This window comes from Lynx canadensis, chromosome B4 (assembly GCF_007474595.2).
Source record: "Lynx canadensis isolate LIC74 chromosome B4, mLynCan4.pri.v2, whole genome shotgun sequence".
Taxonomy (NCBI): domain Eukaryota; kingdom Metazoa; phylum Chordata; class Mammalia; order Carnivora; family Felidae; genus Lynx; species Lynx canadensis.
Genome location: NC_044309.1, coordinates 38,601,869 through 38,628,915, shown reverse-complemented (window position 1 = coordinate 38,628,915; position 27,047 = coordinate 38,601,869). Strand labels below are relative to the sequence as shown.

The window sequence follows — 27,047 nt, the reverse complement described above, 5'->3', positions numbered from 1 at the left end:
CTTTCTCTGAGAGTGAAGCCCACCACAGCAGCTTACTGGCAGAGGGAGTGGGGAGGGAGACAGTTGCTCTTCATTCAAAAACTGGTCTTAGGCAGGCTGGCAGTGAAATTTACAAAACACCGGTGTTGAAACTCAGTCCCAGTGAGTGCTGGGGATCTATTGCTTGTGCTTCTACGGAGGAGTAATGGAACTTGTTTTTTTCTGGTTAAAAGGAGGATTCAGCCCTGAGGGAATACAGACAACGGGATTTTTTAGGGCCACAGCTGTGTATGCGTCTCTGTGCTGGTGGCTGCGTGCAGATCCGAGAGAAGAATCCCAAACCCGTCTTGTCCTCAAGTAACTCAGTGACAGGAAGAGGAGCAAAAAATACAGGTGACCGACCTTTGACCTTGGTGGGCTCATTGGAGACACCGGTGAGGTTGGGTTTGGTCAGTATTTCTAATGGGGTCAGCACTGCCCCCCAGAGGAGTGCTTCCCAGGCGTTCAGTGTGCCTTTGAATCACCTGGGGAACTTGTTAAAACACACATTCCCACCCATAGGTCTAGTTCAAGGCTTCAGATTCTGCATTTCCAACAGACTCCCAGATGCTGCTTCTAGCCCAGGGACCACAGTGCTTTGAGGATGGAAGCCCCAGAAGGCATTTAGTAAATCTGTAAGGATGGCTTTGAGTTGCTACATCCCCTGACGAGGGCCCTGCAATTTACCGTGTGGGGGCTGAGGGTGCTACCCCATCAGTGAAGAATCGTCACCTGCCCTGTCAAACTCAACCCCAAACAAATACAAAGCAGTCATACTTTTCTACATGTAATACTGAGAAGTTTTCAGAGACGTTATGCCAAAAGCCCAGTAATTTAGGAGATGGTTTCTGGGGAAGAGAAGCCTGACTGGAATAAAGACAAAATCTTGAAATGACTGGATAATTTCCCCACTCTATGCATTCTGTCTAGATTAGAGCATTTCCAAACATATATTTAACTGAAAAGGGTTTTAGTGCAATGTGTAGTTACTGCAAAAGCAAGGAAACCACTTACAGATTTGTAACAGAAGATTTGGGACTTCACCTAACACAGGAAGATGTAGGGCAACATATCATTAAATTAGCGGAGGCACATGAAATATTGCCATGTCAATAAACTCCTTTGTAAAACCTGCTTTTAAAATAGTTTCTATTCTCGGGGCACTCAGATGGCTCAGTCGGTTGGGTTGATTGACTCTTGATTTGACTCACAGTTTGTGAGTTCAAGCCCTGCTTGGGATTCTCTCTCTCTGCCCCTTCCCCCCTCAAAATAAATAAGCTTAAAATAGTTTCCATTCTAATATATGTCTATATAATCGTAGGACAACGATAGGATCACATTACGGTGATTTACTTTGGGGTTGCCTTTCTTTTTCACTCTTACTTTGATATTTCCCTTTGAGATCTATCAAACAACATTTTCCAATCTGCCCTCCTCTTCCCACTGCCTGAATGAAAAGGCTATTGCTTCCACAGCTTTTTTAATGCTGAAGACTGAATGTATGCCTCCACTCTGTGGGTGGGATTTCCAGATGGGAGACAGTGTTTTCCATGACTCTGTCACTGCCCTGTGCCATGTCAGCATAATAAATTATTAGGACACTAGATAAAGTTTAACTCATTCTCAAGAATAGCATCCTTCCTGGTTGTATCTGCTTTCACATTAGTAATTTCACCTGACTTGTTATCCCTACCTCTGTTAAGACTATTTCCTTCTTCCTCTTGTCGGATCCAAACCAGTAAGTGGGTTTGTTATTTCTTATCCTAACATTTTTTTTTTAATTTTTTTTTAACGTTTATTTATTTTTGAGACAGAGAGAGACAGAGCATGAACTGGGGAGGGGCAGAGAGAGGGAGACACAGAATCTGAAACAGGCTCCAGGCTCTGAGCTGTGAGCACAGAGCCCGACGCGGGGCTCAAACTCACGGACCGCGAGATCATGACCTGAGCCAAAGTCGGCCGCTTAACCGACTGAGCCACCCAGGCGCCCCTTATCCTAACATTTTAAAAATTCTGTCGTCCCCTAGTCTTTTATTCCCTCGTACTCCTCATGTAGATGTATTCATTGTAAGCAGGTGTAAGCATTGACTGCTTCATTAGTGCGTTCCCATGCAGTCATGCATGAACACCTACATAATGAAATATTTATTATTTTAATATAAATTGCTTTCCTTTTTTTTCTCCTGCATATTGCAATTAGAGCTAAATTATGCATGTGTGTTGACTCACTTGTCTGGGAGTATCGTTTCAGGGAGTAAAGAGAGTGGTTGCAAATATTTGTTATAAAAATGGGGCGTGGATTGGAGAAGGTGGAGCACTAGGTCTCTGACATTTGTCCAGCATTTATTATTTTTTTTAAGTTTATTTACTTTGAGAGAGAGAGAGAGAGAGCACGAGTGGGGGATGGAGCAGAGAGAGGGAGAGAGAGAGAGGATCCCAAGCAGGCTCCGTGCTGTCAGCACGGGCCCAACTTGGGGCTCGATCTCACAAACCACGAGATCATGACCTGAGCCAAAATCAAGAGTTGGACGTTCAACTGGCTGAGCCACCCAGGCGCCCCTGTGCAACATTGAAAAACCAGCAGATGGCAGTCTGATCTGAGGCTACATTGAAATGATCTTGGAGGAGAAAGCAGTCAGGAAAGTCAGTATCCCTCGTAGTGTCTGCTTGGATGAGATGCGTGAGTCCTCCACACTTGAAATGGTCGTTATTCCCAGGTTGTTCCTGAGAAACTGGGAAACCCAAACAAACGAAAAGCAAAAACCCACACACATACTTCACACATTGACCCCACCCAGGGTCATTTGAAACTGAATCTCTGGACTGAGACCCCCCCGCCCCCCTGCCCTGGCATCTGGAATCTAAGTCTTCCCAGATGAAGACTGAGAATCACTGCCTGCAGTAAGATGAATGGTGAAAATATAGGTCCACGTCCAGACCTACGAATGTGACTCTATCAGAAGAAGGGTCTTTGAAGATGTAAAAAAGACACAGATCTCCCGACAAGATGGTGTTGGGTTGTACACGTGGGCCCTCCATTCGACGACAAGTGTCCTTATAGAAGACGCAGAGAACAGACACTGAGAAGGGACAGCCATGTGAGGACAGAGGCACAGATTGAAGCTGGAAGAAGGAAGGACTGATTTCTCCCCTAGAACCTTCAGAGGGGGCACAGCCCTGTGGACACCTAGGATTAAGACCTCTGGCCTCCAGGGGCGCCTGGGTGGCTCAGTCGGTTGAGCTTCCAACTTCAGCTCAGGTCATGATCTCACAGTTCCTGAGTTCAAGCCCCACGTTGGGCTCTGTGCTGACAGTTCAGAGCCTGGAGCCTGCTTCGGATTCTGTGTGTCTCTCTGCCCCAACCCACTCACATTCTGTCTGTGTCTCTCTCAGAAATAAATAAACATTAAAAAAAATAAAAAAAATAAAAAGACCTTTGGCCTCCAGAACCATGAGGGAATACATTTCTATTGTTTTTAGACACCTAATTTTTTTTAAGTTTATTTATTTTGAGAGAGACAGACAGAGTGTGAGTGGGGGAGGGGCAGAGAAAGAGGGAGAATCCCAAGCAGGCTCTGCACTATGAGCACGAACCTGATGCGGGGCTTGAACTCATGAAACTGTGAGATCATGCCCTGAGCCGAAATCAAGAGTCAGACGCTTAACTGACTGAACCACCCAGGTGCCCCAAGACACCTAACTTTTGATGATTTGTTATGGCAGCCCTAGAAGACAAAGCCCCTGCCTAAATGGTGGATGACGTTTGGTAGGAGGGAAGGGACATAGGAGAGTTTTAGATATGGCAGCAACATGAGTGAGAAGGAGTGGCTGGAGGGAGGGTGGGTGGCAGGAAGAGCAGAAAGGATTCTTCAGAGAACCCACCAGAGAATCCTTGGATGTAGATGATTCCTTTTCCTAAGAAAAACACCCTCCCCTCCAGGCTGGTTGTCCTACTTCAGGGAACTGTCTATGCAGCACCTCTTAGGACCACAAAGAGCCCCAGAAGCTCAGGAAGCGAGTTCACTCCTCCTTTGGCAAATGTGGAAACCACTGAGGGGTTCAGAGGAGGAAGTGACAGGGTGATGTTTTAAGGGTACAGGCCTGTATGGCCTGAGATCACATGCCTAAACACTAGTGTCTATTGTGAATTCGTGTAATTTTTCACTGAATCCATTCCACTCTCCAGCTCTTCCCACCCCAGAAGTGCCCCCTACAGTGGGGGCTTCCCTTACAAAGCCATTGTTTCCCAGCCCTGGAAGTGTGGGTAGTATTACTACCATCATTGCCTGGATCTGCCTAGGTCTTAGACGTTGATCCCACCTCAGATCCCTAAGTGCAGTCACATCACTTCTGATGATCTCCAGAGGGACCATCCTCAGTCAACTGCGCTGGGAGGAAAGCAGCCAACCTCAAGCCACTTGTAATGCTAGCCGTGCTTCCTTAACCAGCCTGTTGTCTTGCAGAGGCATCTCACGGGCACCGCACGATGGAACACAGATCCGTGCCCTACTTTCTGCAAGCGTAAGCAAGGGAAATCATTCATTGACAATGCTCGTGAACTCCGTGTCCTCCCGGACTTTTGTGGCTGGCACATAGGAGCTGAGCGGGGGCGAGAGTGCCCTGGACCAAGCCTCGCTAATCACATTGCTGGATCTTGTGTGTGCATCTCTCATGCATTCTCAGCAGCCGACTCAGGAAGGACCAGTAGTGTGGGGGCAGAGAGGTCACCTGAGTACAATTGTCTTCAGGGTGGAGAGGCAATCATACACTGTCTGGCAAGGACCATCCAGGGACTGCAGTGCCAAGCTAGAGGGGAAGGGAGGGGGAGGATACCGGACTGGAAGCAGAGAGAAGAATCAGAGTGGAGCAACCAGCCCACGGTTATTCTTAGTCTTCAACTGTCAGCTGTGTTGGGGAGTTAACGTTACGCACTGTCCCAGAAACAAGCGAAGGACAGAAGAACTTCATTTCGTTTTCTGGGAATGAATGTCTTAAAAGGAAGGAGGTCACTTCCTTCTGTGGACACCACCCTATGGCACTGTGAAGTCAGTGGCTACTGTTTTCATGTTGAGGGACAGGCTGCAAACTGCTGGGTGCAGGTTGGATTGGAGCTGTTAGCCTCAGGAGTTATTTGGGGATCTTCTGGACAGGATGTCCTGCCAGAGGGCCTCCCCGGCCTCCCCCTGCCTCCAGGAACCTGAGCGGCCATCCTTGCCCATTATGGATTGTGAAGGAGAAGGGCCATCCTCAAGTGAGATGTGGGGCCAAAGTTAGGGGGCAGGGATGAAGGACCATTGCTGGTGTCAAGTCTCACAGGGGCACTCAGCTGCCCCTTCCTGAGGCAGAGGACCAGGAAAAATGTTTCCAAGTTGAGCAGTGAGGTGTGCAGAGTGCAAACATACAGTTTCATCACTGTTTGAAAGAGGAACGCTCCCTTGCTCACCATCTCCTGTTTGCAAGGGAATCTGAGGAATTTTCCCAGGGTGGGCGGAGGGGTGCATAAATCTTACACTAACTGACCACGTGAACTGTGAGGAGAAACAGTGGCCCCCAGAGGGCCAGCACTGCTGGAGGATCCCTGCCGTGAGGAGAAGTCTGGGGCATGGCTGCCTTCTCTCACACAGTCCCAACCCAGAGAGAGGGCATCCCAGAAACCAGCCATTGGTCCACCTACCAGACACTGCAGCTGCCTCGTGCTCAGTACTCTAGAGAAGTGCTGGGCAGACCGCTGGGGCTGAGACGGACAGGCCCTGGCCTCAGGGGGGCTCACAGTCCAGCAGGGGAAAGAGATGGTAACTGATGACACGTAGTTATCCATTACAGTGGGGAGAGATGCTAGGAGATCCATTACAGTGGGGAGAGATGCTTGAAGTCTGTGAGAATATACAATAGGAATCCTGGTCTGGGGGTCAGTGATGGAGGTGGGACTGGACACCGTTCCTGACTCCCCACTTGGCTTTCATCTGGGCGGAGGAAATTGATTTACCTATGTCAAGGCCAGCCTTATTGATATGTTCATGAAGATGTCCCAGGCTGGGAACTTTTATTTTTTTATTTTTTATCATTTTTTAAAGTGTATTTATTTATTTCAATAGAGAGAGAGAGAGAGAGAGAGAGAGAGAGAGACAGCAAATGGGGAAGGGGCAGAGAGAGAGAGAGTCGGGGAAAGAGAATCCCAAGCAGGCTCCACACTGCCAGTGCAGAGCCCAACGCGGGGCTTGAACCCACGGTCCGTGAGATCATGACCTGAGCCGAAGTTGGACGCTCAACAAGGGCCCCTACCCCCCCAGTCTGGGAACTTTTAGAGAAATACAGTGGACAGGAAAATGTCAGAAGGCTGCCTGGGGAGGAGCTCTTTCCACAAGCCCTGTTCTGATGGGTGGGAGCTCTTCCAAGGACAGGGCAAGTCCCATTGGGTGCTGTCTGTCCCTCTGTTGACATCAGAAATAATAAATGTGCTTGGGACACTTAGCAGCTCAGGAGCAGTCAGCCCTCCGTTCTCAGCACTGCCTCCAGACTCCCCCACCCCGCCTTCTATTTTCCTCACTTCCCTTTTCCGAGCAGCGGGGCTACCTCAGGTCCCTTCAGCCTCGAACGGGTGTCGTCTCCTTGTTTCTGTGATGTTGCCGTTTGACCCTGTCCTTCACACGGTCTTCAGACTCTCCTGGCTTCTCTGACCACTGGCTGTAAGACCTTAGGCAGGTTACTCAACCTTTCTGAGCCTTGTATGTGAACAAGGGTGGACGTAGCACACAGGATTATAGGTGGGACCAATGAAGACAATATAGTTTTGCACTTAGCATAGTGCTTGGTACATAATAACTGCCTGAAGTATGTTAGGTTCTGAATCTCATGATGACTCCTTACTACCGACAAAATAAAGAATAACCCTCTTAGAATTCAGTTCATCCAAGGAGCATCTGTAGACTCCTGTTATGGGCTAGTTGTTATGCTAAGTGCTATGGTTACAGAATGAATGAGCCACGATCCCTGACCTCTGAGACCTGAAAATTGAGTAAGGTATAGACAGGAATACAGCCATGTGTAATGTGGTATGACGAGTGGTATATTAGCAACAAACACAAAGGGCCAAAGAAACACAGAGAATAAGCAACTGAGTCTACTTGGCACAGCATTTGAGGCCTCCAGACCCCCTGCTACACTTCCCACTCTAGGTGAGTGCCTGTACTACTGTCCTCTTACTCACATTTTCCCAAATTGTCCTCCCCATCGCTTCAGCCCTGGGGGCCATTTCATGCTTCTCCTCAGCCTGAGATCATCTCCCCCAACCTCACCACCCAATTCTACCTATCCTGCGGGGCCAATGTCCTTACCCTAGTCTCCACAAAGCCTTCATTTATCATCCAAATAGCTATCCTTCATAATGTGTTGGTTTTTTTTCTTGAAAAACATACTTTATTTGTTTATTCATAAGCAGCATATTATTTTTAAGTAGGCTTCACAACCAACGTGAGGCTTGAACTCACGACCCTGATATCAAGAGTCACATGCTCTACCAACTAAGCCAGCCAGGCGTCCTGAAGCACTGTGTGTTTGTCATAAAAAGAACTATCTGAGAATATAGCAGATAGTATAAGAAGAGAAAAAAAATGGCCCATAAATCCAATAAACAGAGATAGTCACCATTAACATTGGGGTGTATTTCTTCCCACCCTTTTTTAGTGCACACACAAACATACTTTTCTTACTACTTTTCCTCATTCTGCCCTACATTTAAGTTTGTCACGTACATCCATCTCCATTAGACTGTGAGCTTTTGAGGGCACGAATAATGTGCTCCTCACTTTTTATCCCTGTTACGGAACACAACATCTTGCACTAAGGGCTTCCTCCATAAATGTCCGCTGAAGATATCCACCAGGTGAATTTGTTGGGCTTTGGAATGCAGCACACTGTTATTTTTGAAAAAACAGATTTACTGCCCTGGTGCTTGCTGCTTGTTTAAAACTAGTGTGCATTCCTCAAGCCCTGGTCTGCTGGGTGGCGGGAAAGGGGACAGAGATCCATAACGGTTCAACAGGTAGCTGAGACATGGGTGGGTAACTCAGTTTGCCCAGCATCGTGCGTCAGGTTGCACTGAAAAGGCAGTTCTGCCCCTGGTGCCTGGCAGAGGCCCTTTTCTTGCTGTAGAATGACACGGTTGAGCCTGGTAAATCTTTTTTTATCCTTTCTGATCAAAAATAGTGTTGGCGTCTCACCCCGGGCTGGGGAGAGGTGGGTGGAATCTCCAAGAAATCCGTTTGGGCTCTTAGCAACTCTTATCTTAGGTTAAAATTCGAGAGGCCCTTGGAGCCAGGGTTGGAAATGGAAATAAGACAGGGTCTTTTCCGGAAAGCTCCATGTAGGGAGGATAGGGAGGCAGGGACCAAGTCAGGAGGGGAATTCGCTCAGTGCGCCACAGGGGAGAGCAAGCAAGGCAGAGACATAAGAGGGTTTCACCGGCATAAAAGCAGCGGAAAATGTTCACACAGCATCAGGATCCCGAGTGAACATGAGAGGCTGCTAGTGGGTTGAGTACCTTCCGTTTTTCGAAACAAAATGTAGGGAATTCATTGGTATAGTTGGCAACGGAAGAGTAAAGGCAGATGTAAGGGAGACAAGCCCCTTTGCCTTCTGAGATTTTTATTTGAAGATGGCAGGATGTTTATTATTTAGATGTCTTAGATTTGTGGCATAGCCGAAGCTCTATCTAGAATTAAATATCTCTAAGGGAATTTCATTACAAGATCAAGGAAAAAGTCTGCAAGGTTTTGGCTTCTGATGAAAAGCATCTAAAACTAAGCAAAATCAAAGCAAACCCTTAAACAAACAAATTATTGATTTGGACGATGTGAGGAAACCTCAGCGGGAGAGCCTTTTTGGGAGTCAAACAGTGGAGAGGAGAGTGGGAAAATATTTAGGGCTCAGCCTTGGAGGCTACCTTCTGGGCTGGGATTTCTCCTCTATGCCCACCGGGAAAAAGAAATGAAATCGATGCCATTTCGTGGTTTATAGAGTAGAAAAGACATGAGCCCAGCACCCAAGGAGGCCAAGTGACTTTTCCAATGCTGGGGCATCAGCGCTAACGTGAGGGAGTATGCTTTTTTTAAAAAAATCCAAAATCGACTTTTCTTTCTGCAACTCTATATTGCTGTGGGAGGTAAAGGGATTTAGTAGAAAGAGCATAGGTCTGAGACGCCCTTGGGTTGAATCTGGCTGTTTGGGGACAAGTTTTTAATACTGTTTTCAGACTCTGTTTACTCACTTGTATGAAGCCCACACTGCCCCCCCAGACTGCCTCAGGACTGTCCCCACCTTCTCAAGCATGGCCTCCAGCTCTTGAAAGCTCTCCCCCAGGCCTCACACACTTATGGGTTCACTCATTCATTTAGGGCCCGTTCCATGTGCTGGGGACCCAGCTGTGGACCAAAGCCACAAAGCCTTGGCCTCCATGGAGCTTACTTGCCAGGCCAGTGCTATGCGGTAGACACATAACAGGAGCCATACATAATGCTTTTCAATATTCTAGTAGCCACTTCAGAAAAAGTAAACAGGGGAAATTGGTTTTATTCCAATTTTTTGTTGAACCTGATACACACCAAATATCATTTCAAGTGCAATCTACAAATGTGCTAATCAGATATTTGACATTCCTTTTTTTCTGAACTACGTTATTCTTACAACACATGTCAGATTTGGCCACATTTCAAGCACTTGATGGCCTCGCGTGGTTTGCAGCTACTCTATTGGACAGGGTAGTGGTAGGGGTCAGGAGCAAGACTCCGCCAGCCGCCCCGGTGACCACAGTTGCCTGCCTGCCTGCGGGAGAAGGTGCCTACCCAAACCAAGGTGCCTCCCTGGGCACCTGGGTCCACCCTGCTGCAGCACGCTGATTTCACGAAGCAAGAGGGACAATGTCTACCCAGGAGTTCTGTCCTAGTTCATGCATTCAGGCGAGAGAATGACACAGTGCTGTCTCTGTGATAACAACAGTAACATAATCAGTACTTAATGAGTACTAAGTATGGGCCAGCCCTGTGCTACCCACTTCACATGCTCTGTGTCTTGTATCTTCTGGACAACTTTGCAAGAGGTACTCCTATCACCCGTGTTTAACAAAGGAGGAAAGCGGCTCAGAGAAGTTACATACCTTGCTGAGGGTCACATGAGTAGTAAGGGACAGAGCTGGGACTTGAACCCAGGGCTGCCTAAAGCCACAGACTTGTGTTACTCAGAGAAAGCAGAGAATGAGATCCAGGATGAACACAGGTCCCCGGAGTCTTTGTCTAAGGCTCTCCTGCTCCACTCACAGGCCACACTGCCAAGTCAAAGTGCCTTGGGGATGCAGGTGTCATTGAGGATGACTCAGGGTCACATGGAGAGGTGACATCTGTGAGATGTGTGGGCGTTCCCGGGCCTAGGCATGTTCTTACTACAAATAAGATAGCACAACCTTTGAAAACCATGTAGCAGTGTGTGTGTACATGCGCACACGCGTGTGTGTTACAAATAAGATATTAGCTTTTTTAAAAGTTATTTATTTGTTTGTTTATTTATTTATTTATTTATTTATTTATTTATTTATTTTAGAGAGAGTATCTCAAGCAGGCTCTGCACTGCCAGCGCAGAGCCCGAGGCAGGGCTTGAACCCATGAACTGTGAGATCATGACCTCTTGAGCTGAGATCAAGAGTTGGATGCTCAACCCACTGAGTCACCCATGTGCCCCACAAATAAGATATTAACTTGTAAAAAAAAGTGTCTCCTAACTCTTAAGTTTCATGTGAAAGTTTGCTGCCATTACTAAATATTTATTGCTATACTGTTACCATGCAGTCACCAGTGTGTCCAGGGGGCTCACCACAGCCTTGATCCCTGGTGCCGTGATGTAATAGCAAATGGCAATGGAGAACAGAACCTGGCTTGCATATTCTGTCCCCATTGGCTCCTAGCACCTGGAAGTTTTTGAACTTCACTTACAGATATATTGCAGTAAACCCCATGCCCAGGTGAGCTAATTAGCCAGGTGTTCTCATTTGCCGGCTTTCCTGGTGCTGAAATCAGTCTTTATGTTCAGCCTTGGGTGGCCAGCAGCACTCCTGGCTCTTCAGAGCACAGCTAGAGAGACACTTAGAAGCCTTCAGACATGATCGAGGGCCCCAGGCCTCCCTGCTCCAGTCCCTGGGCCGGTGAGAGGCCAGGAAGCCAGCCACCAGCATCTGGAAGAGAAAGTGTCCCCGAATGTGCCTCAGGTTCCGGGGCATCCTGGTGGTCTTGCTAAATGAGATTACCTTGAAGACCATCCAAATCCCATGCCCTCTCCAAGGCCATTTAAGTCCTGCTTTATGTACAGAAGACTTTCCTGCATGTGCGCCCCCTCCAACCGGTAATGTCCTGCAGTCTTGTGTCACTCAGACATGGAAGCTCCTTTCCTGTATGGTTAGCTGCACATTTTCCTTTCTTTCCCATTCCCAGACTTCTGTGAGTGACCTCTCCCGGCCACAATCATCCTGTGACATGTCTGATGTTGACTTGTGACATTTCTGGTGATGTGGTTGGTAAACTCCACCTTGCTGCAGAGAAGGTTTAGTGGGTTGGTTCATTACTGTAAGTGTGCACAATGTCCTTAATTAACTTTTCATTTGGCTTTGCCTGCCACCTCTCCATCCAGAACATGCATTCTCTGAGATTTGGGCTCTTGTAATTTTGACCTCCAACTGTATCTGCCTGACTTACCTTGGAGACTCAGCAACAATGTGTTGCTCAATACTGAGCAAAGGGCTAGTAAGTAGTACCTCAGTTCCATACAGCTCCCTCTGATGCTAATTATTTGCATAACACTCTTTACTTTTACTTTGGTGCAGTTATATATGTATTATATTTTCATGTATTAGTTAAAGCCTCTCCCCTGCACTGGCGGTGGGGGTGGGGGCGGTTAGTTCTCCGCTCTATCCTGAGCACCTAGTACAATGCTCAGAACCTGGTAGGGACTCGGACTAGTTAGTTCAGTAAACTCACATATGAATGAATCAGCGTGGCCCCTGTGGGGGGCGGGAGTGATGAAGGCAGAGAGATGGGGAGTTAGGACCTGGGGTGCTCAGAGGCTTTCTGAAGGCTTCAGCTATAAAGAGAAGTGAGGTCAGCTACAGAAGGGCATGTGGAATAATGAAAAACATATTGGCCAAGAAGCCAGGGACCTAAGGGTCAGGTATTTTCCTGCACTGGGGTTTACTTCCTATGTAACCTTGAGAAAGTCTTGTGAGGATTGAGGGTGATAATTTTGCACAATTGCTTTCTAAACCACAAAGTGGTGGGGTTAGATGCTATTCACCATCCTGAGATCTGGTCCCTGCCGACTTATCCAAATATACTTCTATTAATTTTATTTAGCTAAGTTTTTCTTCTCATTTAAAAAACTGTTTTTTTCCCCACTATTGCACAAATAATACATTGTAATAGCAAAAATATTAGAAAATACACAAGGAGAGAAAAAAAAATCACCTCTTAAGATTACCATCCAGAGAGGCGCCTGGGTGACTCAGCTGGTTAAGCATCTGACTCTTGATTTCGGCTCAGGTTATGACCTCATGGTTCATGAGAAGCAGCCGTGAGTCAGACTCTGCAGTGACAGTGAGGAGCCTGCTTGGGATTCTCTCTCCCTCTCTCTCTGCCCCTCCCCTGCATGCTCTTGTGTGTTCATGCATGTGCTCTCTCTCAAAATAAATAAAATTTTACATAAACTTAAAAAGAAGATTACTGTCTAGAAATAACACTGTTGATGTCTCCGTGTATAGCCTATGTAATTTTTTTTAAAAAAAATAGGTATGACCAGGGGCGCCTGGGTGGCTCAGTCGGTTAAGCTGAGTCGGCCGATGTCGGCCTAGGTCATGATCTCGCCATTCCCGAGTTCGAGCCCCGAGTTGGGCTCTGTGCTGACATCTTGGAGCCTGGAGCCTGCTTCAGATTCTGTGTTTCCCTCTCCACTAGAGTGGAGCCTCCCCACTCTGGTTGCTTCTAGCGTCCTCAGCAGTGATGCCAGTGAGGGGTACCGAAAGGTGACTTAGGGAGGAGGGTGTCTTCTTCCAGCACTTTTTACTCTCTCAAAGTACTTACTGGATTTATGTATCTATTGTTCGTCTCTCTCTACTGGAATATAAATTCCACAAGGTCAAAAGCCTGCTAGATTTGGCTTATTGCTGCCTTTTGGCACTTAAAACAGTGCCTGCATGTAGTAAATATTTATTAAATGAAGGCATGAACACCCCCGTGCTGTATTCATATGGAATAGGAAGCATTTGCTTTGGCTGAATTGTGCATATGAGCTGTATGGAAGGCCATGTTCACCGGTAAGACACATCTGGTCTGCCAGATCAAACTATAGTTGGGGACTGGGCTTAGCAGCAGTGTGATGGATAACCCCAACCCCCTCTGAGTCACCACTGCTACCTCCAGTGATTGCAAGCCTGCTCTCAGACCGTGCTACTTAGCATGTGGCCAATGCATTCTGCAGATTGGACACAAAGAGCTTCAAGAGCACTGCTGGGAACTGGGGCTTTGAGAGGGCCGTCCAGTTAGCCTTGAGGCTATGCCCTTCTCAGGCACAAGGGTCTGCCCTCACTGGGCTGGACACAGTCTCCAGACTCAGGCCACTAAGCACTCAGGCCACTAAGCACTTCCACTTCATCTCCTCCTCTCCAGAATCTGGAAGAGGATGGGACTACACCTGGGTCATTGCAGCCCTGCCGGGAGGGAGGAAGTGAGGAATGGATCCTCTGTTTTTCCCCAAATTACCATAAAACCCCTTCCACTGTGGTCCCCAGTGGAAAGTGAGTTGTGATTGTGATTTGTCTGTGTGTGTTTCCTAGGTGGGATTCAAATCACAAGTAGCATAAGTGCCTGCCAGACAGGAAGAGTTACCTATTCCTCCCTCACCCCTGTCTTCAGCCTGTGTTGGGGCCACTGATGTTTTTAGTATTCATGAGGATCATTAGCAAGTGCTTAGATTTCAGAACCTGAGTCTTCTCCCAAGACTTCTTTTCTCCCAAGCCTTCTTTTTTATTTTTTTAAGTTTATTATTATTTTTTTAATGTTTATTTATTTTTGACAGAGAGAGAGAGACAGAGCATGAGCAGGGGAGAGGCAGAGAGAGAGGGAGACACAGAATCCAAAGCAAGCTCCAGGCTCTGAGCTGTCAGCACAGAGCCTGACGTGGGGCTCGAACTCACAGATGGCGAGATCATGACCTGATCCAAAGTCAGATGCTCAACCGACTGAGCCACCCAGGCACCCCTTTTTAAGTTTATTTTTATTTATTTTGAGAGAGAGACAGAGCAAGCGAACATGAGCTGGAGAGGGGTAGAGAGAAAGGGAGACAGAGAATCCCAAGCAAGCTTCACACTGTCAGCGCAGAACCCTATGTGGGACTCGATTCCACCAACTGTGAGATCATGACCTGAGCTGAAACCAAGAGTCAGACATAACTGACTGAGCCGCCCAGGTGCCCCTCTCCCAAGCCTTCTTGAGGACAGTTTCTTTCTTCTTTTTTTCCAGCTTTATTGAGATACATAGGTTAATTAACATATGACATTAACATATTAACATATAATTAACATAATTTACATATAACTGGTTAATTAACATATAACATTGTGTAAGTTTAAGGTGTATAACAGAATGATTTCATATATATAATTGACAAATGGTTAGCACCATTTTGTTAACATCTGTCACAGCACATAGTTATAATTTTTCTCTTGTAATAAGAACTTTCATATCTGCTTCCTCACTATAGTCACCACTCTGTATGTTACATCCTTAAGACTTATTTATCTTATAACTAGAAGTTTGTGATTTATGACCACCTTCACCCATTTCCTCCATGTCCTGTTCCCCACTTCTGGAAATCACCAGTCTGTTCTCTGTGTCTATGAATTCTGGTTTTTTAGATTCCACCTATAGATGAAATTGTATAGTATTTGTCTTTTTCTGTCTGATGTATTTCACTCAGCATAATGTCCTCAAGATTTGTGTTGTTCACAAATGACAGAATTTCTTCTTTTTTATGGCTGAGTAATATTACATTTCATGGCTGAATAATATAATATTTTATGTATATATACATATATATATAATGTAACACACTTTCTTCATTAATTCATCCATTGATAGATACTTGAGGTTGTTTCCATGCTTTGGCTTTGTAAACAATGCTACAATGAACATGGGGATGTAGGTATCTCTTTGAGATAATGATTTTATTTCCTTTGGATATATACCTAGAAATTGAATTCTTGGATTGTATGGTGGTTCTACTTTTAATTTTTTAAATGTTTATTTATTTTTGAGAGAGAGAGAGAGAGAGAGAGAGAGAGAGAGAGAGAAAGAGAGAGAAAGAGACTAGGGAAGGGGTAGAGAGAGAGGGAGACACAGAATCCAAAGTAGGCTCCAGGCTCCGAGCTATCAGCACAGAGCCTGATGCAGGACTCAAACTCATAAGAACTGTGATATCATGACCTGAGTTGAAGTCAGATGCTCAACCAACTGAGACACCTAGGTGCCCCTCTCCTTTTAATTTTTTGAGAAACCTCCATACTGTGTCCCACAGTGGCTGCACCAATTTACATTCCCGCCAACAGTGCACGGGGTTCCTTTTTCTCTACATCCCTCACCAATGCTTGTTAGCCAGTATCTTTTTGAGAATAGTAATTCTGACAGGTGTGAGGTGATATCTCATTGTGGTTTTGATTTGCATTTCCCTGATGATTAGTGATATTGAGCACATTTTCATGTACTTGCTGTCTGTTTAAATGAGTGTCTTCTTTGGAAAAATGTTTTTTTAGATCCTTGGGTCATTTTTAATTGGATTATTTGCTTTTTTTGTTTTTGTTTTTGTTTCTATTTTGCTATTGAGTTGTATGATTCCCTTATATATTTTGAATATTACCACTTTATCAGATATGTGGTCTGCAAATATTTTCTTCCATTTTGTAGGTTGCCTTTTTATTTTGTTGTTGGTTTCTTTTCCTGTGCAAAAGCTTTTTAGTTTGATCTAGTTCCATTTGTTTATTTTTGCTTTTATTGCTTATGTTTTTGATGTCATTTCTAAAAAATCATTGTCAAGACCAGTATCAAAGAACTTTTTCCCTATGATTTCTTTCTATGAGTTTTATGGTGTCAGGTCTTACATTTAAGTCTTTAACCATTTTGAGTTATTTTTTAAAATTTTTTATTATTTTTTAATCTTTATTTATTTTTGAGAGAAACAGACAAAATGTGAGTGGGGAAGGAGAAGGGGAGAAGAGGAGCGAGGAAAAAGAGAGAGAGACACAGAATCTGAAGCAGGCTCCAGGCTCTGAGCTGTCAGCACAGAGCCTGACATGGGGCCCAAACTCATGAACCACAAGATCACGGCCTGAGCTGAAGTCGGTCACTCAGCCGACTGAGCCACCCAGGTGCCCCCATTTTGAGTTAATTTTTGTTAGTGATATAAGATATGGTCTAGTTTCATTTTTTTTGCATATGAGTATTCAGTTTTTTAAAGCATCATTTATTAAAGACTATCTTTTCTCCATTGAGTATTCCTGAATCCCTTATCAAATTGTATATGTATGGGTTTAGTTGGGGGTTTAGTCTCTACCTCTGTTTTTATGACAGTACCATACTGTTTTGATTACTATAGCTTTGTAGTATGGTTTGAAAGCAGGAAGCATGATACCTTGTTTTGTTCCTCTTTTGCAGATATGCTTTGGCTATTTGGAGTCTTTTGTGGTTCCAAACTAATTTTAGGATTATTTTTTCTATTTCTGCTAAAAAAAAATGCCTTTGAAGTCTTAAGAGCGATTGCATTGAATCTCTAAGTTGCTTTGGGTAGTATGGACATTTTAACAATATTAATTCTTCTAATCCATGAACATGGAATATCTTTCCATTTATTTGTATCTTCTTTAGTTTCTTTCATTAATGTCTTATAGTTTTTAGTGTACAGATGTTTCACCCCTTTGGTTAAATTTATTCCTAAGTATTTTATTGTTTTTTGATGCTATTGTAAATGGGATTGTTTTCTTTATTTCTTTTTAAGATAATTTGTTGTTATTGTATAGAAATGCTACTGATTTTTGTATGTTGATTTTATATTGTGCAACTTTACTAAATTTATTGGTCAGATCTAATAGTTTTTTGGTGAACCCCTTAGAATTTTCTATATATAAAACCATGTTATCAACACACAGATCATTTTACTTCTTCCTTTCCAATTATTTTTCTTGCCTGATTGCTGTGGCTAGAACTTCTAGTGCTGTGTTGAATAGGAATGGTGAGAATGGGCATCCTTGTCTTGTTCCTGATTTTAGAGGAAAAGCTTTTAACCCTTCACCAGTATGATTTTAGCTGTGGATTTTTCATATATGGTCTTTATTAAGTTGAGGTACATTTTTTATGCCCAGTTTTTTTTAGAGTTTTTATCATGAATGGATGTTGAATTTTGTCAAATGCTTTTTCTACACCTATTGAGATGATCATATAATTTTATAATTCATTTTATTAATGTGATGTGTCATATTCATTGATTTGCATATGTTGACCCATCCATGCAACCTAAGGATGAATCCCAATTGATCATGGTGTATGATCCTTTTAATGGTGCTGTTAAATTTGGCTTGTGTCTATATTCATCAGGAATAGGGTACACAGTTTCTTAAAAACTAGATGACAGAGGTCAGTTCTACTATATTAGGGTAGTTACATTAGTGGTAGTTCCACTACAAATGTAAACATTGTTTCAACAATGTGTCGGCAGGAGAAAGTTTGTCACTTTTACATGGTGACATTACATGCCATTTTAACATAGCTCTTTTACATGGGAACGAGAAAGCCTAGAACCTTTGCTGGCTGCTGTGATTTGTTGTTCCACAGTCACTTGTCACTTACAGAGCCAATTCCCTGGCAGAGCATGACCACAGTCTTTTGCTTTCCTCTCTCTGCTCTCTGACCTCTCCCATAGCAATGATAAGGATATATTTGTGTTTGTATGTAGCATTGCTATTCACTTTCACATCCAGTGTTTCATCTGACACTCCTCTGATGGGACAGGTGAGAAACAGTTATTCCTACCTTTTCAGAGAAATGAACCAATTTTCCCAAGGTCACAGGTGGTGAAGCCAGCACCTGAACCAGATTTTTTTTTTAACGTTTATTTATTTTTGAAACAGAGAGAGACAGAGCATGAACGGGGGAGGGGCAGAGAGAGAGGGAGACACAGAATCGGAAGCAGGCTCCAGGCTCTGAGCCATCAGCCCAGAGCCCGATGTGGGGCTCGAACTCACGGACCGTGAGATCGTGACCTGAGCTGAAGTCGGACGCTCAACTGACTGAGCCACCCAGGCACCCCCTGAACCAGATTTTTTGATGCCTGGTCAAAACCTTTTAGGACACAAGGGGCACCTGGGTGGCTCAGTTGGTTGGGTGTCCGACTTCAGCTCAGGTCACGATCTCGCGGTTCGTGAGTTCGAGCCCCGCATCGGGCTCTGGGCTGATGGCTCAGAGCCTGGAGCCTGCTTCCGATTCTGTGTGTCTCTCTCTCTCTGCCCCTCCCCCGTTCATGCTCTGTGTCTCTCTGTCTCAAAAATAAATAAACGTTAAAAAAAATAAAAAAAAAAACAAAACCTTTTAGGACACTGTGGTTCCTGCCAGCCTCTTGATGGAGGAGCTTGAGACAGAACAAGACTTCTCCATTGAGAAGGAAGTCAGACTAGATGTTTGATGAGGGAAGGTTAGGAACTGTTAGCTAAGTTGCCAATTAGGCTTCTCTCTGCAGTGTGGATTCATTGTTGTCCTTACTCCCCTTTCATTTTCTACCAGCCACTAAAGTTCATGATAGGACTATGCTGTCCAAACTCATCGTGATTCCTGCAGGACTGTGACCTGGGAGAAAATGTGTGACTTTAGCTCTTTGAGTGGCTGTTGTAGAAGGTGCATTAAACAGTGGTTCTTGGTTTTCTTTTCTGCTTCAGATTAAATCAGAAAAGAGAACATGGGCTTGGAATTTTTTTGTTGTTGTTATTTATATATGTTCATTCACTTGGCTTTGATAGTGAGCCAGACATTTTGCTAAGTGCAGGAAATAGGATATGATCCATTCTCTCAAGGCATGTGCAGGTGGTATGTATGTGTGTGTATATGTTGGGGGGAGGGAGAGAGAGAGAGAGAGAGTATAAGAGAAGGATGGGGGAGCACAGACAAGTCAATCTCTACCAGGAATAATTCCTGCAGCAGACGTTAAGTCCTGGAGACTGTGAAAGCCCAGAGGAAGAAGTCAGACTGTGCTGAGGTCAAGATGATTTCTCAAATAAAGTGCCCCTTAAATGGAATTCTTAAGTGTTCGTAGGACTTAGCATAGACAAGGAGAAGGGCATTCCAGGCAAGTAAGTGGTATGTTTGAGATGCTGAGGCATTAAAGAGATGTGAGAATAGAAAATCATTTGGAGGGAAGATAATGTGGAGAAGATAACTGTAAAGAGGTGGTGGCAGTCCTGCGTATTTAAGAGTTATCCTGAAAGCAGTAAGGAGGCATGGTCAGGTTCCCGGGCAATGCTGCCATGGCTTGGCTAACTGGTCTGTTTGGGTAGTATCTATTAAAAGCCATTAAAATATGCGTACAAAATGCCCTTTGGCTCAATAACATTACCTCTGGGAATAATAATACTTACCACCTACTGCATAGTGCTTACCATACCAGATATTTTTGATATATTGTGTATGTTATTTTTAAAATTCTTACAACAATTCTGTAAAGTGCAAACCATTGGTCCCATTTTACCGCTAGAGAAACTGAGGTTTCAAAGAGTCTGGTTTAGGATTGAATTCACACTGTGTCATTAATTACCTGCTTTCCTAAGACAAACTACTTACCCCTCTGGAGCTGTTTCCTGAAGAAGTACTATTTAAAAAAATAATGCAACCAGAATTAAATGCAAGGTGTTCTTTTTTTTTTGGTTATCCATTTATTTGGGTTATTTCTGCCAGAGCTGACCTCCATTTTCTTAAATATTTACGATTAAATAGAAGAGCCAGAATTGAGTGGCGTGGAGTGGTGTGGACAGTGGCCTGGTTTTGGGGGGACCATTCTGACAGTGGCTTGCTCCTGCAGTTTTCCTTGTGTGCACCCATGCAGCTCTTATCTTCTACCTCCTTTATTTTATCTTGTCCCCCTGCAAGATTGTAAATTCATTGAAGAAAGGGATGGTCTTAAGTACATCTTTGTATCTCTCACACCATCTGCCTGGTTCAGTGCTTTCCATGTGCCCAAGAGAGCTCAAAGTTTAGCTTTTTTTTTTTTTTAGTTTATTTATTTATTTTGAGAGAGAGAGAGAGAAAGAGAGTGTGAGAGCAGAAGCAGGGGAGGGGCAGAGAGAAAGAGAGAGAGAGAGACAGAGAGAGAGAGAGAAAGAGAGAGAGAGAATCCCCAGCAGGCTTCACACTGTCAGCCCAATGCGGGGCTTAAACCCATGAACCATGAGACTATGACCTGAGCCAAAACCATGAGTTGGATGCTTAACTGACTGAGCCACGCAGGCACCCCAAGATTAGCCTTTCTAGAAGTAATTAGAACATAATGATTCAAGGAAAAATAGGGGCTCTGAGAGTAAAGAGACTTGATGGCATAGGGAAGGACACAGAAAAAAAAGAAGATATTTTGGGGGAGAGACCTGGAAAGGAAGGTTTGGAATTAGGGGATCTGGGAGAATGTATTTAACAGGAAACATGCAAAATGTTCTCATTAATGCTGAGTCGAGAGAGTTGTCTTAGTATGGGTTCCCCAGAAGGAGATCTTGAGGGGAGAGGATCCATGTGCAAGTGGATGGAATTAAGGAAATGCTCTTGGGAGAACCCAGTAAAGGAGAGGGAAGGAGGACAGGTGTAGGGGAAATAGCCAGAGTGTCAGGTGGAGCTCCAGCCTCAGCCTTGTCCTACAAAAGTGTTCCAAACTGTAAAGTACAACTCAGAGTTTGTCCTCGCTTGGGCTTTCACACTTCCACCCCAGCCAGTCATTGGCTATCAGCTGTTTAGCGGTGACTGGGAAGCCCCAGGCACTTCTGTCTCTGTCTATAAGGACAAAGCCACTGCGGCAGCCCAAGGGCCGGCCTTCGAAGAGGCACAGGTGCAGGGAGTTAGAAGCAAAGGCATGTAGATGCTGGTGGGGGGCGGGGGAGGGTGCACAAATATCCGAGGGGATGTGGGTGGGGCATCAGTAGTGTCACCTTGATAATTCCTGTCTTAACTGTGTCCAGCTGTACATACTGATGTCTGCCTCTGAAGCCCACTTTGCAGCTTCCTCACCTACAAAGCGGGACAGTCTTATTTTGCTTTTGCTCATATCACAGAACGATTGTCAAAACAAAATGAAATGAGACAGGGTACCTAGAATCATGTTGACATCAATAAGCCATTATACAAAGCCAGATGTCATTACCGTATCTTTCTTTTCCAGGCCCAGAGGATATATTAACTCCTGGTCCTCACTGGGCACTTGTCTTGCAGGCATCGATGCTGACAGCCTTTGAAAAGAGCTTGTTTGTGTTGGGAAAAGCAGGCACTTTTTTAATGTTGTTAAATTTTGCAGCAGTTTCTTTAATATATACCAGCCGCCTTGAACTACATCTAATTAACCACCAGATATCACGCTGTGGCAATGTTTGGCTTTGATGTGCTCATCAGCATCAGCAAGAAAATATTGGAAAGCTAATCATAATAGGACTTAGCTCTTATAAAATGCCTTTTATCTTCAAAGTGGTTTACAACCACTAATTATTAGAGGAATTGGGGTGAACAGCAACCATCTCACGGAGACCTCAAACCATTATCAGGACCTTTAATGTATCTTATAATAGAGCAAGAGAAGTGTGAAGGGGGATGTTTAATAATAGTTGTCCAGACCTGGAAGAGTTATTTTATGGAGGTAGGAGACAGCTGTTCCCTGTCTCCCTTGAGGCGAGAACAAGGAAATTGGACCTAATTTGAGGGAAGAGGAGGCAGGATGTAGCAGTTGCATAAGCGACAGCAGGCAGCAGAGTGGTAAGATTGCTCTCCCAAACGCTCTCCCGTACACCTGCCCCTTTATTTAGGCTGAGGAGGCATGTGGCCTTCTTGGTGGCCCGGGGTGGGTGACATCACACCACAAAGTCCCACCCAGCTGTGGCAGCCAGGGGTAGATTTAGGAGTTTCTTGATTGTATCTATTCATGTAATATTTTCTTTGTTTCGTTGCTTTTTTGCTTCTTAGTTTGCCCTGTTAGAATTTTATCTTGGGTGGATGAAGCCCACTTGAATTCCATAATAGTAAGAATAACCGTAGCTAATATTTTACAGATGAGAAAGTGGGGCACGGAGAGCTTAGGACACCTGTCTGTGGCCATAGAGCTAGTAACTTGGGCGGGCCAGCGTTGGAATGTGTGTTCTTATCCACCACAGTAAGAGGCCTGTCAGAGGAGGGGAGGGATTGGTCCAAAGCCCCCTGCACCGTGTGTCAAAAAAGTAGGTAACAATTGCGTTTTCCATACGCAAAGTCTCATTTCCAGACTGGTCTGGTTCCTGTGCTAAATACTTTAATCCTGAGCAGTGAGTGGTGAAAGGGGCCCTGCAAAGCAGCTCAGCATCTTTGTTCCTCACTGCAAGGAGGCATGTACCTGTCTCACCGTCCTGAACACACCAGAGGGTCTGCCCCAAGGCCGTGGAGAGGAGGGGAGGAGAGCGGGCATGAATAACAGGCAGCCACCCGTGAAACCCTGAGGTTTGGTTACAGAACGTCTTCCCCAAGTACCAAGGTGCATTTGAGATGGGCTGTGCCCCTTAAGTCATAATGTGGGGACAGCGATAGGAGGCATCAGCTACCATCGCCTGTGCAGACAGTCCTGGGGATGCAGAGATCAGGACACCCTGGGCAGAAACATTAGCCTCATGATTCCTTTCTCAGTGAGGGCTGATTGTTGGAAGCTTGAAATGGGCCGTGATAGGAATACTGACGTTATAGGAACAGGCAGATGCTACAAATCCCCCCTCCTCACCCTGGAGAACTGGTTGCCGGATATTGTGGTGTCTTTTTTTTTTTTTTCAGCACCATTTCCGACACAAATGATTCAATTCAATTCTGATGCTAACTCCCCAGAGTTAGCGTAGACCCGTGGTTGAGGGCTCCTTCCTGTAAGACTGCCCCCCTTCAGATCCCGGTCTCAAGTCCCCAGTTGCCACCCATATGTCCGACCGACCCGCAGGAAATTCCGGGCTTCTCACAACCCCTCCTCACATTCAATAATTCACTAGGACTCACGGAACTCAAGCAAGTGCTTCACTTATATTTACTGGTTTATTATAAAGGATACAACTCAGGAACAGTCAGTGGAAGAGATGTGAAGGGCAAGGAAAGGTGTGTGTAGGGGAGTGGCATGGTGCTTGCATGCCCTCTCACCTCCTCCATGCACTCACCAAGGTTTGGAAGCTCCCAAACCCCGTAGGTTAGGGCTTTTCATGGAGGTGTCATTATCAAGACATGATTGATTCAGTCATTGGCCATTGGTGATTAAACCTAAGCATCAGTCCCTCTCTCCTTCCTGAAGGTCAACCGTCAAATCTCCTGGTTGTTTCCTCTGGCAACAGGCCCCCATTCTGAAGCTTTCTAGAAGCCCACCAAGAATCAGCTCTTCCCCATAAACTCAGGTGTGCTCAAAAGGGGTTCATCATGAATAGCAAGAGACACCCCTTTCATTTAAGAAATTCCAAGGATTTTAGGAGCTCTGTGCCAGGAACCAGGGGCAAAAACCAAATATCTATTTTTTCATTAATCACAAATATTTACCACTCTCAGCCCTCACTGTCGATGGTCAGTTAAGAAGCCAACACATATTTCTTAGGCACCTGCCATATGCTAAGTACCAGACTTGGAATTGGCAGGGCATTTGTTTATTTAAATATTCAAATATTAATTTCATACTCACTAAGATTTATTGGGATGGCACTTCTGCCTTCAAGGACGAAGTAAGTCATATCATGTACGCTTGAAACTCTAGGCAACTAGACCAAGCTGTATATTCTAATGCTGAAAGCATGATAGAGTCAGTAAGAATTCAGAGGGACAGCAGCCAAAGCAGTCCAGACTGGGCAGCCAGAAAGACTTCTCGGAGGAGGTGGACTTATACCTGGGCCCTGAAGGCATACCCAACACTGAGAGTCGGAACAGACCTATATAGACTGTTTTTATAGGATGAAGAAGGAACTGGAAAACTTGCCTTTGTCAAGTCCTAGAAAACACTTCCCATCTGAGGCCTTGATTCCTCCTTAACTTGCTCCTTCCCCGGGGGGCCCACCAGTGTCATTCCCTCATGACATCCCATCCACTCATATTGCAGTTGTGTTTGAAAGCCTTTGCTCAGCACCCCTCCTGTGCCCTCTGCAGTTTGACAAGACCTGCCTACCTCTGCCTCCTTTTGACACTGCCCACTCACAGTGAATGTCTGAGACTTTGAGCTGCTGCTGCATACGGACAATGCCTCTGGGGAAGCCTGGGTAATTAAAGAGATGCGAACAGATCCTGAAGATGCCTTTGTGCTTTTGATTTCCCAACTTCCCGGCCTGCAGGAGAGATTCAAGCGAGATCAGGGTGATTTAGTGGCTGCTTTCAAGTGCACAGCGGGTGTGGTATGTGTTGGGGAGTGGGGGACCAGCTGCTCTCTATCTCCACTGAGCCCTGAGTAAGGGGGTATTCAGCTTAGAGCCCCTAGGAGGGATTTAGGTTTGATCTATGACCTTTCTGATTATAGCAGTTACTAAGCTACTGGAATTACTGTGGAATTCTGGGAAGTGTTCCTGGAAATGTTTGAGGGCTAGATAATTTCCATCTGTGTGTAAAGGCTTTTCAGGAAGCACTCTGGAGGGAGAAGAGTGGTCTGCAGGTCCTGATAGAGAAAGGAAGACGAAAAGTGGTGTCATGGCTCCCCTTGTGATGGTGGTGGCATTTTCCCTTTCCCTCTGGAATATACCCCACAATTTTCCCTTTTATGGCTGTGTGTTAATCTAAAAAATATTTGAGGCAGAAAGTTGTGTTCGGCCCTGAGCCCACAGCAACCATGGGCTTCACCCAAATGTGAAACAGCCCAGCCAGCCACAGGGCTTTGTTTTATTTCTGAAAGAAAAGTAGAAACACTTCTGTTGTTTTGTCTGCTATTTCCCTTGGAAAACCCACAGATGCTGTTCGAAGATCACAGGCCAAACCAGAGGGGGCTGGCATCACAGTAGGGGAACGGTCTGCCGCATTTCCTTACTGCCAGAGTTCACTGAGCTCTCTATGGTAAGGGACTGAGGATTTTCACAGAGAAATTACTTGATTTTATGCCGTATCCTGCTTTCCAGAGTTGAATTTAGAAGGAAGAATCAGGCTCCTGGGGATAAATACAGTAGGTGGGGTCAGATTTGCAAGTCGGGAGATAGGAGAAGGTTCTGGCCTGGGCCTATTCTCTCTCTCTCTCTCTCTCTCACTCTCTCTCTTTTTTAATAGATCTATTTAGCTATTGACATATAATAAACTGTACATATTTAAAGTGTACAATTTGGTAAGTTCTAATATATATTTCTACATACATATGTATGTGTATGTAACTATATGTGTATATATGTGTATGCATATATAACTATGTATACACATATATACTCATACATATATACATACATACATACATATCTGTATCTATCTATCTATATATATAATTTATATATATCCATGAAATGATCACAATTAAGACTGTGGACATATCCACACCCCCAAAAACTCTCCTCTTGCCCATTTGTAATCTCTCCTTCTCACCCTTCTTCACCCTCCCTTATCTCTTTTCTGTCACTATAGATTAGTCTTCATTTTTCTAATTTTATATAAATGACATCAAATACTATGTGCTCTTTTGTCTGGCTTTTTTTTTTTTTTTTTTTTTTTTTTTGCTCACATGATTATTTCAAGATTCATCTGTTTCGTTGCTTAAATCAATAGTTGATTCCTTTTAATGCAGAGTGGCATTCCATTGCATGCATATATGACAGTTTGCTCACCCATGTACCTGTTGAGGAATATTTGTGCTGTTTGGGGCTACTACAAATAAAGCTTCTATGAATGTTCATGTATAAGTCTTTGTGTGGAAAGAATGCTTTTATTTCCTTGGGTAAATATTTAGGAGTGGGATGTCAGGACCGTATGGTAGAAGTTTGTTTGACTTTTTAAAGAAACCTCCAAATGTTTTCCTAAGGGGTTGTAGCATTTTACATTCCCACCGGCAGTGTGTGAGAGGTCCATCCAATTGTCCACATCTTTGCCAATACTTGGTATGCCGATCTTTTTTTATTTTAGCCATTCTAATAGGTGTTTGGTGGTGTTTCAGTGTGGCTTTAGATTGCATTTCCCTTATGACTAATGATGTTGAACATTTTCATGTAGTTATGTGATATCCATATATCTTATTTGATGAAGTGGCTGTTCAAATGTTTTGCCCATTTAAAAATTGAGTTGTTTGTTTTCTTATTCATGAGTTCTGAGAACTTTGTATATATTCTGGATCAAAACCCTCTATCAGATACAGGCTTTGCAAATATTTTTCCCAATGTGTACTTAAATGGTGTCTTTCAAAGAACAGGAATTTTAAATTTTTATAGAGTCCAACGGATCAGTTTTTAAAATATGCTTTTGCTATTGTGCCTAAGGAATCTTTGACTAAGCCACAGTCACAAGGACATTTTCTTCTTGTAGTTTTATATTTTTAGACGTTACAGTTAGGTCTATGATCCATTTTGAGTCAATTTTTGTATGTGGTATAAGGTATGCATTGACATTCTTTTTTTTGCAAATGGTTATCCAATTATTCCAGTCCCATTTGCTGAAAAGATTATCCTTTCTTCACTGCATTGCCTTTGCATTCTTGTAAAAAAATCAGTTATATATATGGTCTATTTCTGGATTCTCTATTCTTTATTTTGTTCCATTTATCTTTTTATTTTTTTATTT

The 27,047-nt window shown here is 44.3% G+C and overlaps 1 protein-coding gene across 6 annotated transcripts in view; it reads left to right on the top strand.

Annotated features, from left to right (window-relative positions):
- CRACR2A (calcium release activated channel regulator 2A) overlaps positions 1-27,047 on the top strand; it is a 137,807-nt gene that overhangs the window by 24,215 nt on the left and 86,545 nt on the right. Inside the window, exon 1 of one of the 6 annotated variants that reach the window (XM_030321452.1) lies at positions 25,151-25,349. The exons of the other annotated variants lie outside the window; for them this stretch is intronic. The gene's annotated coding sequence lies outside the window, so the exon portion shown is untranslated. Of the gene's footprint in view, positions 1-25,150; positions 25,350-27,047 lie in introns of those variants that run through there. 6 annotated transcript variants of the gene reach the window in all.